Source organism: Elephantulus edwardii, unplaced genomic scaffold (assembly GCF_000299155.1).
Source record: "Elephantulus edwardii isolate Elephantulus edwardi_28Jun2011 unplaced genomic scaffold, EleEdw1.0 scaffold00023, whole genome shotgun sequence".
NCBI classification, from domain to species: domain Eukaryota; kingdom Metazoa; phylum Chordata; class Mammalia; order Macroscelidea; family Macroscelididae; genus Elephantulus; species Elephantulus edwardii.
This window is the reverse complement of record NW_006399773.1, coordinates 16,675,214-16,693,587: the sequence shown is the minus strand read 5'-3', so window position 1 is coordinate 16,693,587 and position 18,374 is coordinate 16,675,214.

Here is an 18,374-nt window from a genome sequence, read left to right as displayed (position 1 = left end):
ATTAACTGCCTCTGAAAACGCACTGGAGGTCAGCAATGGGTTGATTTATACTTTTGGTGCACAACAACAATATTAACAACAGATTAATGGAAATAAGATACTGTCTTGACTAAAAACTTCCCTGGTTTTAAACCATTCAGTGTTCCCTTGTTATGTCTATACAATAAATCTTGGTTTATGTATAAATTTCACATGTGCAGAGAGAACTGTTCTTAGATTCCCATTCCTCAATGTTAGCAGTTATTTATTATGTTTCACATAGTCAAATGTCTTTGCATAATCAAAACAACTCAAGTAAATTGTTTTCTTGTCTTTTCTGCTTTCCGTCAAGAACTATGTCACATCAGCATTGAATTCGCTCATTCCTTGGCCTCTTCCAAACCTAGCTTGAATTTCTGGCCAACTACTTGGTTGACCTAGTGGTAAGAAGCTGTGAACAATAGAATTCAACAGCTACTTTGCTGGAGAAGCATGGGAAATCTCCTTCCTTGTGATTGACCATCCCTGAAAACCTGGAGAAGAGCCAGATATGGGTCAGTTCCAACTTGTCTACATACAACTACTACCCTGTTGGTGTGCTGTTCCATTAGTATTTTATAATCTTCAACAAGAAAGAACTTGCATGGGATATTAACTATACTGTTTGATAATTTCCACATTCTGTCGGCTCTCTTTTGTCAGAAAGGGAACAAACACGGATATCTTCTTGCAAATTAGGCAAATAACTCTTGTTCCAAATATATTGCAATGATGATTGTTGTTGTTGTTTGGTGCCGTCGAGTCGTAGACAACTCATAGCGACCCTATGAACGAACGTATGAGCACTGTTCGTACATAGAGTTTCAGGAGGCAAGCAGTTTCGGAAGTGGATGCTGCTACTGCTTCCAGACTGTTTTAGTCGGGAAGCTCCAGCCAACACTGTTCACCATGGGTAACTATTACCATGATTTTCACATCACTATCACAGTGTTCAGAATCACAGCAACACGAGTTCCCTCTGTACAGCAACGCATAGATCAGTGCTATACCACCTAGAAGAATGTTTGACATGAAATGTTTGATGATTAAACATTCATGAAATCCACTTGTCACATTCACAAAATTTGTACAGAACATAATTTAGTTTAAAGTTTGTATCTTTTCATATAAGTTTAAAAATAGTCTTTTGATTCTGATTAAAGACAAATACCACAGGTCAAAAATTTTATGAATTGATTATTAGAAAATCAAAGTGAAAATTGATCACATTAATATGTATATCTCTAAAAATAACTGTAAAAGTTTAAAATAGTTCAAGAAAGTATTATAAAATGATTTAGACATAATTATTTTTTGTTTAGTGAAGGAAAAAATCAAGGTAATGAAGCACCAAAATTCCAAAATTTAATTAAAGTAACAGTTCATCAACTTAGAACTGAATAAAAAATTATCATCTGCACACAAGTTATCTGAATATATTTCTGGATCACTTTTGTTAAGAGAAATAAATAATTTAAAAAAGAGTAGAAGAACATTTCCTTTTTCTTTCACCCCTTGGCAGGACAGATGAGCAAGGTCCAATGGTGACTGATTTTGTAAAACATGATACATGAGAATGATTGTATGAAACACAATATAAATGAAGAGTAGTGGTGAAACACAATTTATATGAACTTTATGGAGCAAACAATGTAAAATAAATTTTAAAACAAATATGTGGAAGAAAATATAGTGAACTAAAATTATATCTGAATTCTATTTGGTAATAATTGGTACATTCACTAAATATCAAATATAAATAATTGTTAATTGGTCTAACTCCATAAATAAAAACAACATACATATGCTAAGCTAAATCCACTGCTGCTAAATTGATTCTGATTTACAACAATCCTACATGATAGAACGGAACTGCACAAGAGTAAGGCTGTAAATGTTACAGAAGCAGACTGTCACATATTCTCTTGCTGCTGAGTTTGAACTTCTCATTTTTCAGTTAGAAATTGTGTACTTTAACCTCTGTTCTTAAAGAATTTTCAGGTAGCTTTACGTAGGCTTATTAAGGCTGGAGTTTGAGCAGAAAAAAATGCTTAATAAGATGTTAATGAATAGTAAATATAAATAATCACTGTGTTTTAGTAGTAACTTGTCATGTAGTTTTTTAAAGAAATGTATTGTGTTTGGCAAAGAATAATCTTATCTTGCATAAAATAAGATTATTTCTTTTTTTGCAAGTTGTGCAATTAAACAGTTTCAGGTAAAGCCTAACGTGTTACTTTTTCAACTTCAATAAGAGAGGTAACCAGTGTTCTCAAGCATGACAATATTTTGCTTACTATAAAATACAGTAAAAAGGTGACTTTTCATTAATATAGTTGTATTTATTACTGGGTATTTGAGGATCAACATTGTGATAATAAAGCAGGAGATAGCCTTCGATGACTTGTTCTAGAAATGTTACTTCCTATGGTAAAATATAATGCAGTTTATTGACTAAAAGATAATCCTCTAGAAGTGGATCACAAGAGTTCAGAGGCCAGCCAGGTCTGACACTTACTAGCTTTAATGTAAAAGTCTAAATTCATTGTCATTGAGTTTATTCCAAATAATACTGATCCTCTATGGTTTTCCTAGAATGTAAATCTTTATGGGGATACGCTATCCATCTTGTCCTTGAGGAGAAGCTGGTGGATTTGAACTGCGGAATTTATGATTAGCAATGCAACATTAAGTAATTTTGTGGTGTTTTTTTCTTGCATATTTTTTCTTTTATTTTTTTCATTCACACTGTGTTTCATACAGTCATTCTCATACATTGTATCTTATAAAATTAACTACCAATGATCTATGCCCACTATTACCTTGTCTTTTCAGATCCCCACTGCTTCTTTCCTAATTCCTTCATCTCACTTCACTCACCAAACTCTTTGACCTCGTGATTTCTCCCCTTCCTCATTCTCAGCCTCCTTGCCCTCTCCTCTTCTCTTTTTGGATATTTCTACACATCTTAGTAGTTATGCTTCTGGTTTTACAACAATGGTCTTAGGCAATACTTAAGATCCTGAGTTAGTTCACTCAGCGTAATGAGATGCCGTCTTATTCCAGTAGCAATGGCAAAGTTTAACAGGCTAGTAAACAATAAATTTTGTAGAGAATGTGGAGAGATTGAAACTCTCATATGCTGTCGATGTGACTGTAAAACGGAAGAAAATTTCTCTGGAAGAAAGTTTGGTGTTTTACTCAGAAATCTGAACATAGAAATTCCATATGACCTAGATATTCCACTGCTAGGAATATATCCTCATGAAAACAGAACTGAGACACAAATGGAAATTTGTACACTAATGTTCATAGCAGTGTTATTCACAATAGCAAGACAATGGAAATAGCCCAAATGTCCATAAACAAATGACTGGATTGAGAAATTGTGTGGTACATTCACAAGGGGTAATTTTCCCAGGTAGTTTTCACCTACCATTATACAAAGAAGATTGCTAAAATAGACATAATTCTGTATGATCCTCAAGACACAGACGGGGCATGAACCTAATATCACAGTGGTTGGTTGAGCTCTTGAATGTTATCTGAAAGGTGAGTGGTTACAACCTACCAGCTGCTCTGAGCTAAACAGATATGGCAGTGTGCTTTCATAAAAGATTTAGAGTCTTGAAAATATTTTGAGGAAGGTCTACTTTGTGCTACAGGGTTGCTATGAGTTAAGCTTGACTTAATAGTAGTGGGTTTTATATATACCTCAGAGATATATTTTCAATTATAAACCACCACAATAAAGCTAATACAAAACAAATAATCATTCAATATTTTTTCTTTTCTAAGTATGCATAAAATTTAGATTGCAATATACTATGTATTCCTCATACCTTTTCAAACTATACACTGAGCAGAACAGTCAAGAGGCTAGACTTTGTGTAAAAGAATATGGCTTCAGGATTAGAGGAAGAGTCATTAACCACCTGAATTATGCAGATGACACAATTTTGCTCAGCAACACTGAGAACTTGAAACAATTGCTGCAGAAAATCAGACTTCCTTCATTTGATTGTTGCTATCAACATCAAGATAAAAAGGATCCTCACCATTGGACCAATTACCAGAACCATGAGGTTGTTGGTACATGAAGTTCAGTACAACTCACAGTGTTGTTGTTGTTATGTGCCATCAAGTCGTTTGCGACTCATAGCGACCCTATGTACAACAGCCCTAAACCGTGCTCTATCCTGTGCCAATCTCATTGCCTCTGACACACCCATCCCGAGTACCCCAGTCACTGAATCAATCCACCTCATAGAGGGTCTTCCCCTCCTGCTCTGTCCCTCTACTCTACCCAGCATGATGTCCCTCTCCAAAGACCTGTCTCTCCTTACAACATGTCCAAAGTATGTCAGACGAAGCCCCAGAATCCTTGCCTCCAAGGAGCAGCCTGGTTTAATCCTCTCTACGATGAATCTGTTTGTTTTCTTGGCAGTCCATGGTACATCCAATACTCTTCTCCAGCACCACAGCTCAAAGGCGTCAATTCTCCTTCTATCCTCCCTAGTCATTGTCCAACTCTCTGATGCATAACAAGTGATTGCAAAAACCATGGCCTGTATCAGGCAGACCTTAGTCTCTACAAGGACACTGTTGCTCTTGAATATTTTGGAGAGGTCCCTTACCGCAGACTTTCCCATTGCAATATGTTTTTTGATTTCCTGGCTACTGGTGCCAAGAGTGTTGACCATGGAACCGAGCAAACTGAAGCTGTGAACAATCACAGTGACCCTATGGAAAAATAAGTCTGAACCCTGCCCTATTCTGCCCTATCCTCACAATTTCTGAGACAGTTGAGTCCATTGCTGTGTCAGTCTTCCTCACTGAGGATCATTCACTATCCTCCATCCTCCCAAACATCATGTACCTCTCCAATAAAATTTCTCTCCTAGTAACATGCCCAAAGTGTATCAGGCAAAGTTTTATCATCTTTGCCTCCAAGAAGCACTCTGGCTGCACCTTTTCTAAGATATTGCTCTATGTTCTTTTGGCAGTCCAAAGGATATTCAGTAATTTTCTCTAATACCAGTTAAAAATCATCAATTCTTTTTCCGTCATCCTTATTCAATGCCCAGCTGTAAACAACACAGCAATCATTATAGTATAAAATAGTTTTGGGATAGATAGGTAGGTAGATAGATAGATAGCTAAAGAGATAGAGGTTGTTAACAATCCCATCTTGCTCATATCCACAATCAACACTCTAGGCACCAACAGTCAAGAAATCAGAAGATAAGTTGCTTTGGGAAAGTTTGCTGTCAGAGAGCTCTCTAGGATCTTAAAGAACAACGATATCAGTCTAGAGACCAAGGTACACTTGATCCAGGCCATGGTCTTCTCAATTGTTTCCTATGTATCTGAGAGCTGGACAATGACTAAGGATGGCCAAATAATATATGTGTTTGAGTTGTGGTGCTGGAAAAGAGGTTTATGCTATATGGTGCCACTGTTGTAGAATGAGGCTGGCATTGGGGTGGGGGTAAGACTGAGAAAAACTGGATGAAATATGTTTATGGCATTGAAGTCTATGGGGGAGAGAATACTCTAAAATTATCAAGTTTTATATTAGAGAAAAATAGCCAAATAATCAAGAGGTATAGTTCTCTCTAAAAATATTCCTGAACTTGAGTGTATTATCTCATAATCAACATATTACTCCAACGACCAGTTGTTCTTGTGGAACCATATACTATATATACTTGAGGTGCTTCAGCAGGTATGACTCTCGTTTGTTTGAGTCATGTTGCTATAGAAATTATAATACCTATCATTAATCACAAGTTGTAACCATAGCCACATCTGATAATTTCAGTTTATTCATGCTCTGGAAGATAAAATAATACCCTTTAGACTAATTGCATTAGAAAAACAGATTCTACAAGCTCTGCTAGTGCAACTTTGACCTACATTTAGCCTCACCAAGATAAAATTAAAGGTAACAAATCAGTGAATATAATCAGCAAAGAACAGGGACTTTGTTTCTAGACACTAGTTTCTTCAATGAAAAATTGTTCTTTTTAAAATAGTTTTCACTTAAACAGAAAAATCTTTTAAGCTCGTATCAAGTCATTCCCTAGGGTGCTTTCTCCCTATTTAGTATTTATCAGGAGGGATTCTGAAAATACAAGTAAGCAAACACTTAAGAAGTGATTGCTGAACTCTTTTTCTTCTAGCAGATATGCTATGTATACCCTAGGTCTGAGTGGGGGTATAAGTATAGAAATAAAATAGCATTGAAAATTATTTCTTTCTTGCTATATATACTTCTATAACCACAATGTATCTCATAAATTTATGGATGTAATTGAAACACAAAAAGAATGCCTTTGCTTCATTTCCTCTAATTCCAATTCAGTGCTAGTCCAAAACCTCTCTTGATATTAAATGACAAATGCTTAGAAAGTATAAAGAGTGTTTAACAATGTGGAAAAAAACACCACTTTTTTAATATAAGAACACCACTGTTTATGTAGGCAAAAAAGAAAAACTTATATGTCTGTATAAACATGTTTTCTCTAAGGGAAGAGGTTTATGATTTCTTTCTGATTTTTCATGGATACAAAATATTATAGTAAATCTCACTGATTGACAAGTAACAAGACAATTAAATATGTAGATATAGATATAGATATAGATAGATATAGATATAGATATATAAACAATTATACATATAACAATGAGTATAGAGTAGAAAGGAAAATAGAAAAAGAGTTATTTCTATTGTAAACTCATTCTAAAAAATAAAAAAACCCAACAAAATACAAAAAACCCCTTTTTATACAATTGTACTATTCTATGTTGTCTTATCAGTCCATTTGTCTCAATTATCTTTAGGGAGGAATTCCAACACTAAAACAATGAGGTTTAAAAGTGATAGTTGTTTTCACTGTGCAATTTGAAAGATGACTGGCACAATAGTTTGTAAGTCATTTCTTGAACCCAGTGATATTGGATGGGATCATTGTTCAAGAAAATACATGAATGACAAGTAGTTGTTGAACATCTTTAAGAAAAATAAAGTGGATATGCATACTACTAATTTATGCAAACTGATGGACAATAAAGCTCTCTTAAGGATCACATCATGTGATAGATTTCTGAATAATTTTCTACTTTTACATTAGAAATCTACGAGTACTCCTTGACAATAGGGCCTTTTTAGTAATGAATCACGTCAATAAATACTGTATCACTGAGACTCTATAATCGCATGGGACATATCAAATAAATCTTCAGAGAAAATATTTTTTTTTATTTTGAAATTAAATAGAAGGTAATTTTCTTCATGTTTTCACATCACATAGAATGGCACCTCAGTAAGTAGGTTCCAGATACTTGTGATGTCAACATTTGTTCTTCTTGTAATTTTCTATTTAGTCCTTTAAATCATTGATTTCATACCTTGACAACGGAGTAATATTTTGGTAAAACTGAAAGTATAAGGTAGTAGTGTGGTTCCATCAAAACATGTATCTATTCTTCTAAGTTCACATGTACATGGCAAGACATATTATAGAAATTACTAAAGATGTAATATTGTTGTCACTGTGTACTTTTGATTCAAATAAACATACTTTAGTTATTGTACAGAATAGACTAGTCCCAAAATATTTTCTAGCCTGCAATATTCACAGAAGTTATTTCCAGGCCTTTTTTTCTTTTGGAGTGGCAAGTGAATTAAAGCCTCTGATTGATTAGACCTCCTTAAGGAAACAATAAATACACAAACAAAAAAGAGTCTATTAGCATCAAGTTGATTGTGACCCAAGGTGACCTTGTAAATAAGGCTTGGGTTGCTAAATGAAAGTTTGGTGGTTTGAACCCATTAGCCATACTATAAGAGAAAGATGAGATAGTCTGCTTCCAGACATAATCTGCTTTTGACATTTATGCTATCAAAACCTAGTTCTGTTCTGCCAGAACATCTGGCATATGAGATCTTCATGGATCAGAAGAAAATACTAGTCAAAAATATAGAAACAAAAATAATTTAAAAAATTAAATGACACATTATAAAACATTTATGTAATTGTAATGGTACCAATCACAATGTAAGGAAGGTTGATTGCTACCTCTTCCAACTCTGGAAAGGGAAAATGTCACCATCAAGTATATCATAATATAAAACTAATCCCTTTAGATCAGATCCATCTCCTAATACTGTTGTACCTATGTCTATTAATAACTGTGTCCAGTATTTATTGCAAATCACCATATAGACGATATAGATCCCTTTTCTATTTATAATATGGGATTTGTTACAGAATCAGATGAGGATGGGGAAAGGCAAAGAATATCATATCAGGGTTCAGCAAATAACAGCCCCAAACTAAGTAAACTAAAAGACACAACCCCTTAATTAGTTCAGACAGTTTCTCAGCCCACAGGAAGATACTTGTGGCACAAGAACTGCTGGCCCTGACGGATGTGCACAGCTTTTTCTGCCTCTCCTTTCCTAGTGTTGAGCTTCTCCTTCAAGGGCTCTAGTCCTGACTTCATCTGGCTACTTCTTGTCACAGCCTCACTACAGTCTGCTAAGCTTTTTTCCTTCTTCCTTATATTGTCTTCACAGATGTTGATGATATTGAAGACGCTGATAAACAGTGAATCATATGTCTGTAACTGAAGCAGCAGAACTGAAGCAGTTGATCAGGTCCCCAGGGTGTGCTAGGGTAATGTATAGCACCACAGTAACTTTTTAAAGAGTGATCTATCCCAGAGGTTTTTGGTTCAAATCCACCAGATGTTCTGCTGGAGGAGGGACAATCTCCTCCTGTATGAGTCAGATTCGATTTGACAGTACACACACACACACACACACACACACAATAATAAAATAAAATAAAAAAGAGTGATCTAGCCTAGGAAGAAAAATTTTTCTATAGAAAAATGTTGAGATAAAATGTATGTCAAATATACATCAATTGCTATAGAAAACTAATATAAAAATAAACTATAAAATTATAAAACAAAATGTTAATAGATAAAAGGAGATTCTCATAATGATAAAATGATCAATTTCTCCAAGAACAGTCTATAAAGTAACTCTGAAACCCAGATGATTTAAATGATAAATTCTATCAAATATTTGTTATTGTTGTTGTTATGTGCCATCGAGTTGCTTACGACTGATAACGGCCCTATGTACAAGAGCTCTAAATGCCGTTCTGTCCTGTGCCAACCTCGTCATCTCAAATACACTCATTCCCACCACTCCGGTCACAGAATCGATTTATCTTATCGAAGGTCTTCCTCTCCTTCGCTGCCACTCCACTCTGCCAAACATGATGTCCCTCTCCAAGGACCAGTCCCTCTGCAACATGCCCAAAGTATGTCAGATGAAGCTTCAGCATCCTTGGCTCCAAGGAGTACTCTGGCTTCACCTTCTCCAGGACAAACCTATTTGTTCGCCTAGCAGTCCATGGTATATTCAATACTCTTCTCCAGCACCACAGCTCAAAGGCATCAATTCTCTTTCTATCATCCCTATTCACTGTCGAACTCTCCAGTGCATAGCACGTAATTGCGAAGACTATAGCCTGGATCAGGCGCACTTTCATCTCCAGTCTGATGTTGTTGCTCTTCAGTACTTTTGAGAGGTCCCTGACTTTCCCAATACAATTTGTCTCTTGATTTCTTGGTTGCTGTCACCAAGAGTGTTAATTGTGGAGCCAGGTAAACTAAAACTGTCAACTATCTCAATCTCTTCACCATCCATACTGATGCTGCCAATTGACTCAGTGGTGAGAATCTTTGTTTTCTTGACATTGAGCTTCAATCCATATAGGAGGCTGCAGTTCTTGACCTTCTGCAGCAAATGCTTCAGGTTCTCCTCAGTTTCAGAAAGCAGGGCTGTGTCATCTGCATAATGCAGATTGTTGATGACTCTTCCACCAATCCTGAGGCCACATACCTCCTCATACAGCCCAGCATCTCAGATGATCTGTTCTGCATACAGATTGAAAAGGTATGGAGATAGAATGCATCCCTGACGAATCCCCTTCTTGATTTTGAACCATGTAGTGTCTCCCTGCTCTGTTCTGACAACTGCCTCTTGGTCCAAGTATAGGTTTCGCATTAGCACAATCAAATGTTCTGGGATTCCCATTCTTCTCAGAGTTAGCCATAGCTTGTTGTGATTCACACAGTCAAAAGTCTTTGCATAGTCAATGAAGCACAGATAGACATTCTTCTGGTATTCTTTGCTTTCTGCCAAGATCCATCTAACATTAGCTATAACATCCTTAGTACCACGACCTCTTCTAAATCCAGCCTGCACATCTGGCAGTTCTCTATTGACATATTGTCCTAAACGTTTTTGGATAATTTTCAAATGTTTAGAGAATAATTAAAACAAATTCTTCACAAAGTATTTCAGAAAAATTAATGAGTAAAAGTCTATTTCCAACTAACTCTAAGAAGCTATTATTAGTCTACGGAGTTCAGGGGGTGTAGTGCAAAGGAGCTGGCCTAGCCAATTCAAAGGCAGGGTGTTTGAGTCTACTTGGAGAAAAATAGACCTTTTTGTTCCATGCAATTTATTGCCTCTGAAACTCCACTGGAGGGTCGGCAATGAGTTGGTCCCAATTCGGCTGCACATAACATTACCATTAGAACTGTGGTATCAAACTCAACAACTATGTAAACTCCAATTACACACATGCAAAATTCTTTAACCAAATAGTAGCAAAATGAAATTAGTAAAATATTTATAATGCCATGCCAATATGTTTATTTCATGGATGAACAATTGAGTTAACATCCTAAGATAATTATTGTAATACATTATATCCATAGAATATAATAGCAATAAATCGTAATAATAACAATAATCTTAACAAACAAAAAAATCTGACAAAATTCAATACTGTTTAGCAATATAAAACCACTCATAAAAGAGAAAAAGAATTTACTAGGATTAAAAGATATCTGTGAAAAACCCATGATATTATAATTCACTATAAATATTTAGATTATTTCCTTCTTTGATAAAGATCAAGACAAAGAGTCTGTTCTATCATTTCTATTCAAGACTGTACCATAATCTGTAACCAAAGCATTTAAGCAAGAGGGGGAAAAAATAAAAGACAACAAATCAGAAAGGAAGAAATAAAGCTTTCTTCTTTTGCTACCTATGACACATAGGAATACATTTTATTTCTATATACTGTCAATATGAAAATGAGATTAGGAATAAAATTATTTACAATAGAATAAAAAAGAATAAAATTAGCAAGGAAAGCTCAAATATATACTATGAATATCCTCAAAATACTGTTTAAATAAATTAAAGAAGGCTTAAATACACTGAGGGTGGAAATCCTATGATCATGTTTTGAAATATTGAATGTTATTAAAAAACAATGTTGTTGTTGTTATGTGCCATTGAGTCATTTGTGATTCATAGCGACCCTATGTACAAGAGCCCTAAATGCCGTTCTATCCTGTGCCAACCTTGCTGTCTCAAACACATTCATTCGTACCACTCCACTTACAGAAATGATCCATCTCATCGACAGTCTTCCTCTCCTTCGCCATCCCTCTACTCTTCCAAACATGATGTCCCTCTCCAAGGACCAATCCCTCCTTGCAACATGCCCAAAGTATGTCAGACTAAGCTTCAGAGTCCTTGGCTCCAGGGAACATTCTGGCTTCACCCTCTCCAGGACAAACCTGTTTGTTCTCCTAGCAGTCCATGGTATATTCAACACTCTATAATCTTAAAATTATTCTTCATATTAACAAAATTCTTTTCAGAATTCCAGTTGACTCTTTTAATCAGTTGACTGAGATGGATTGGTACAGTAACTTGAGCAGTGAGGGAAGATGTGTTTTTGTCAGTGAGACTCATTTAGGACAGGGTGGGCTTCAGAGCTGTTTTATGAGTCTCTATATGAGTCTCAGGGCACTCAAAAGTACATAACAACAACAACCTGTAACATTAGTATAAAATTTCAAATGAACAAAAATTAAAGAAAAAAATTAGGATGCATATTTTTTGTTGTAAAACTTACCAAAAATAAAGGGCATAAGCACATTTTTAATAAGAGAAAGAAAGACAGAAAGAGAGAAAGGAAGAAAGAAGAGTTAAGAAACAACACAGATGACTATAGGCAACTGGTTTTTGACAAAGAGTCTTAGGAGTCATTAAGGGGAATAAACCCCAGTCTTTTCAGTGAATGATACTAGAACAACACAAAATCCTAAATGTAAAAGTGAAAAAACTAAGACACTTTGAAATAGAGGGGGTAAATGTTTATGAATTCATATGATATTTCTAACAAATCATATATACATGCACACACAGATAAACTGAATTGAATAAATTTAGACACTTCTATGCTTCAAAGGACGTGATCAGGTAAGAAAATGCAATCCAGAGAATGAGAGAAACTGCAAGGGGTGAGTTCACACCATTATTACAACAATGAGCCCACACAATGGGAGAATTGTGAGATTGGCATTGGACAGCACTGTTTTGTTCTTCTGTACCAAATGGACTGACACAGTGACTGCAGTGATGGGTTCAAGTGTGTCAGAAATAATGGGTATGTCATAGTAGTAGGAAAGGGTTTAGATCTGTTGCTCACAGGGTCACTGTAGATTGTGCTAAAATCAGTAACACTACAATCTATATGAATAACAAATATGTACGTTGCTGTTGTAATATATCATTGGCCAAACATACTCATAGCTGACACTCCAGTAGGCTAATAGAAGCTGCAAAATCAAAATACTGAAAAAACAAAACAAAACCAAAACAAACAAACAAACAAAAAACCCCAAACAACAAACCAAAACCAAAACCAAAATAAAACAACAATGGAAGAGATTGTCTCTTTTTTCCTCTCCCTGTTCCTCTCTCCCTCTTCCCCCGCCCACACAAACCCACCCATACACACATATATACTAGAATTCTCATGGCTTATAGGAAAGGAGTTGTATAGCCAATATAAACAGGTACTGAGCTTGAACCCGTGAACCATGAGGTGCTCTGTGGGAAAAACAATCTTCTCTTATGCAATGTATATATTTAAAATATATTGTTGATTTGTACTTTTGAGTCAGAACCAACCCTTAGCTGACATTCCAGTGGGTTTTATGAGACATTGAATTGTACTAGAGGAGATTGGCCATCCTCTATCCACAATATATATGTTAGATATAGATGATATAGAGATATAGATATTGATATAGATATATTTCTATGTATGTGAGTGTGTATATATACACATGAGTGTGTGTATAATCTCTACAGAAAGCATGCATCTGAGAAAGTGAGAAAATGCATCCTCTGTCTTCAACAAAATTCAAAATAGAAGTATAATGAGTTATGAGAGCTTTTTGATATCTGCATGGAATAGGTTTCAGTAGATTTGTGGATACTACAATACAAGGATGATTAGTTATATTTTATAAAGTGATTCAATATTTACTGATAAGCTAAACATATCATGTGTATTTTATCTCTACTGTACCATCAAGACAGAACCGACCTATAGTTGGCCCTCCAGCGAGTTTTCAGAGGCAGTTAATCAAAGGAAAGGAGATTGCCCATCCTTCTCCTGCGGAGCAGCTGGTGGATTTGAACCACATGACTTTGGGATTGCAATGCAACTTCTTAGCACTATGTTACCAGAGCTTCAAATTTTACCTCTAGATAATCTATAATACTTACTACAAAATACAGGGTATAATACAGGTAATGGTGGGCAAAGTTCAATGGTGATGAGTTTTATAAAATATAATGAATGGGAATGACTGGAAGTTGTGCAAACAAACACAGAATTAACACGAGTCAGGAATTCTGCTTTCTAATATGAGTGGAAATAAACGAAAACATGAATACACATGAAATATAGTACAAAAACATATATCTGAAATCAATAAAAATAGCCAAAATAGGAATATTATTTCCATCCAATGGTGGAATGCTTTAGCAAATTATATATATACACAGCACATTGTGTATCCATAACTGTATATTATACATCCATGAAAAGAAATGGAATACTAATACATAATATAACAAAAATAACCTTAAATATGTAAACATCATGAAAATAGTTATAATGACCAAATACATTATTTATATGAAAGGCACATAAATGGAAGAATGGTGGACATATAGATTAATGGTTACCTAGAGAAAAAGTGAAGGGAGAGAGGGATAAAGATTAAGGCATTTATGATTATTTAGGGGATAAAAAAATTTAAAAATAATTATGAGGAAACTCTGGGGCCTGTTCTTATTATTACTGTATATTGTTGAAATCAAGCATTGAGAAGTCTTCTTCATAGGGTTGCTATGAGTTGCCTGCGACTCGACAGCACATAACAACAACAACAACATTGTTGAAATAGAACCAACTCATAGCTGATCCTCCAGTGGGTTTTCAGATGCAGTTAATTGCAGAGGAAAACCGGCACACTTTTGGATTGGCAGTGGAATTCTTTATCACTAAACCGCTAGATTTGAATGTGTGGATTACAAGTTTTGGCTATTCTAAAAAATAATGGGAATCCTGGAACACTTAATTGTACTCATATGAAAACTATACCTAGATTAAGAAGTAGTAGTCAGAACAGATCAGGGAAACATTGCATGGTTCAGGTTCAGGAAATCTGTATGCAGTGATGCACCCTCTCTCCATAGCTTTCAATATATATGTAGAATACATCATTGAGGAAGCTGAACTTTATGACGAGGAATGCAGCATTAAGATTGGAGGAAGACTCATCAACAACATGCCTTATTCAGATGACACAACCTTGATTTCTGAAACTGAGGACATGAGGTATATTCTACAGAAATTCAAGGACTGTAGGCCTCATTAGGGACTGAAGCTCAACATCAAGACAACAAAGATTCTCACCACTGGTACAATTGACAACTTCATGATTAATGGAGAAGTGATTGAGATTGTTAACAACTTAGCTTGCTTGGTTCCACAATCAACACTCTTGGCACTAGCAGTCAGGAAATCAAAATACTCATTGTATTGGGAGAGTCTGCTCTCAGGAGTACTGAAGCACAATGATGTCAGGCTGGAAAATAAAGTGTGCCTGATTCAGGCCATGGCCTTCATAATTACTTGCTATGAATTAAAGAGCTGGATAATAACTATGGATGATAGAAGAATAACTGATACTTTTGACTTCTGGTGCTAGAGAAGGGTGTTGAATATACTGTCAACTGCCAGGAGAACAAATAGATCAGTCCTGGTAAAAGCAGAACCAAGCTGTCTCTCTGGAGGCACATTGCCAGGAGGGATCAGTCCTTGGAGTGGAACATCATGTTTGAAAGAGTGGAGGGACAGCACAAAAGAGGAAGACCCAAGATGAGATGGATTGACTCAGTGACTGGAGATGTGAGATTGGGTCTGCTGGAAATGATAAGATAGGCTCCGGATAGGACACTATTCAGAGCAGTAGTAAATAGGGTTGCTGTTTGTTCTCATTCCAAAGAAAGGTGACCCAACTGAGTGTGGAAATTACCAAACAATATCATTGATATCACATGCAAAGAAGATTCTGCAGAAGATTATCCAAAAATGACTGGAACAGCACATCAGCAGAGAACTGCCAGGAGTGCAGGCTGGGTTTAGAAGAGGCCATGGTACTAGGGATATTGTAGCTAATGTCAAATGGACCTTGGTTGAAAGCAGGGAGTGCCAGAGGAATATCTTTTTGTGTTTCATTGACTATGCAAAGACATTTGACTGTATGGATGACAACAAACTGTGGTTGACTCTGAAAAGAATGGAAATCCCATAACACTAGTTTGTGCTTATTCGAAACCTATACTTGGACCAGGAGGCAGTCGTTAGAACAAAGCAAAAAAATACTGTATGGTTCAAAATTGGGAAGGGTGTGTGCCAAGGATATGTCTTATCTCCATATCTTCTCAATCTATATGCTGAACAGATTATCCGGGAGGCTGGACTCTCTGAGGAGAAATGTGACATCAAGATTGGAGGTTGATTCATCAACACTCTGTGTTATGCAGATGATACAGCCCTGCTTGTTGAAACTGAGGAAGACCCGACCTTGAAGTGTTCGCTGCGGAATGTTAAGGACTGCAGCCTTCAATATGGATTGAAACTCAACATCAAGAAAACAGATTCTCATCAATGGGCCACTTGGCACCATGATGATAGATGTTGAAGAGATTTAGATTGTTAATAGCTTCAGTTGCTTGGCTTCACAATCTACACTCTTGGTACCAGCAGCCAGGAAATTAAAAGACTTATTGCATTTGGAATGTCTGCTGTCAGAGACCTCTCCAAAGTACTGAAGAGCAACAACATAATTCTGGAGACTAGAGTTTGCCTGATCCAGGCCATGATCTTTGCAATTACTTGATATGCATCAGAAAGCGGGATTATGACTAGGGATAATAGGAGGAGGACGAATGCCTTTGAGTTGTGGTGTTGGAGAAGAATATTGAACATACCATGGACTTCCAGAACAAACAAGTGCATCCTGGAGAGGGTGAGACCAGGCAGCTTCTTGGAGGCAAGGATTCTGAAGCTTAATCTGAAAGATTGTGGACACATTGCAAGGAAGGACCAGTCCTTAGAGAGGGACATCATGCTTGGGAGGTTGGAGGGACGGCACGACAGAGGAAGATCCTCAATGAGCTGGATTGATTCAGTGACTGGGGTAATGTGAATAGGTGTGTCAGAACAATTAGATTGGCACAGGATAGAGCAGGGTTTAGGGTTGTTGTACATAGGGTCAATAGGAGTTGCAGGCGACTCAACAGCACATAACAACAACAACAACAACAACAACAACAACAAATTCACAACTAACAAGCCTGTTTGTAAGACATGTAAACAGGTCTCAACTGTCATTCTTTCTTGCTTTTGAAAAGTAGTGCTTGAAGCACATCATTAGGTCTTACATTTGTAATAGAACAGTAATCCAAGACATTTCATTCCTGGTGGCATAATATGTTCTGTGTTGAGATGCTAAAAGTAATATTGGTTGTTCAAATTTGTCAGCCATGCTTTGAGGAAAAATGAATAATATCCTTCTGCAAAGATTTTAAGCTATGCAAACTTTACGGAATGTTGTTACAAGTCTCACTAACTGACTCACTAACTGGATTTTTGTTTTAGTACAATCTACTAAGAATATATCTGCATTGCAGATATTCTTTCCAATAAAAAAGCAAAATCACACATGAAAAATGGCATTTTAAAGAATGTATCAGAAAAATCAAAACTATGGCCTTAAATATAGATTGCATCTCAACATCAAAAAGACAAAAATTTCTCACCACTGCCTATAGGCAGTATCATGGAAAAATGGAGAAAAGATTGACGTTGTCAGTTACTTCATGTTTCTTAGGTCCATAATCAAACCCTTGAAGACAGTTTATTGTTTCTGTTATGTGCTATCAAGATTGTGTACCTTGGAGTCACTTCTGACTTAAAGCAACCTTATGTACAATAGATTTGAACCCTGTCCTATCCTGAACCACTTTCATCATCTCTAACACGCCTACCTTCATTCTCCCAGTCACAGAATCAATTTATCTCCTCTAGGTCTTTCTGTCTTGTGCTATCCTTTTACCCTTCCAAGCATGATATGCCTCTCCAAATATTGGTCCCTGAAACATGTATGTAACATGCCAAAACTATGTTACACAGAGCTTCAGAATCTTTGCCTTTAAAGTTCAGCCTGCTTTCACCCTCTCCAGGATGGATCTGTTTGTTTTTTTGGCAGTCCATGCTGTATTCAATCCTCTTCTCCAGGACCACAACTCAAAAACATCGGTTCTTCTTCTATCATCCTTAGTCATTGCCCAGCTAACTCTCTGATGCTCAAGAAATCAAAAGACTATTTACTTTCATAAATTTGTTGCCAAGGACCTCACCAAGTTGTTAAAGTCAGTTTAAAGAGCAAGGTGAATCTGACTCAAATAATTTTAATTACTGGTTGTACAACTAAAATTGGGGCAACTTGTGGTTCAAATGCACCAGCTTCACTGTAGAGAAAGGTGACTAATCCTTAGTTGGGCATCCTTAATTAAATATGATGGGACTGATGCCTTGAGTTTTGTGTTGGAGAGGAGTATTGAATATCCCATGGAATGAGAAAACAACAAATATATCTTGGAGAAAGTGCAACTAAGATGGCTCTTGGAGGCAAATATGTTGAACCCTCATTTCATAAAGTTTGGGTTTATTTTTAGGAGGAGCCAGTTTGGATAAGAACATCCTGCTTGGAAAGCTGGATGGTCAGAAAAAGTGAAGATAATTCTCAATGAGACATACTGAAATGTGACTAATGATGGACCAACTATGTTAGAGGTGATGAGAACTACATAGCAT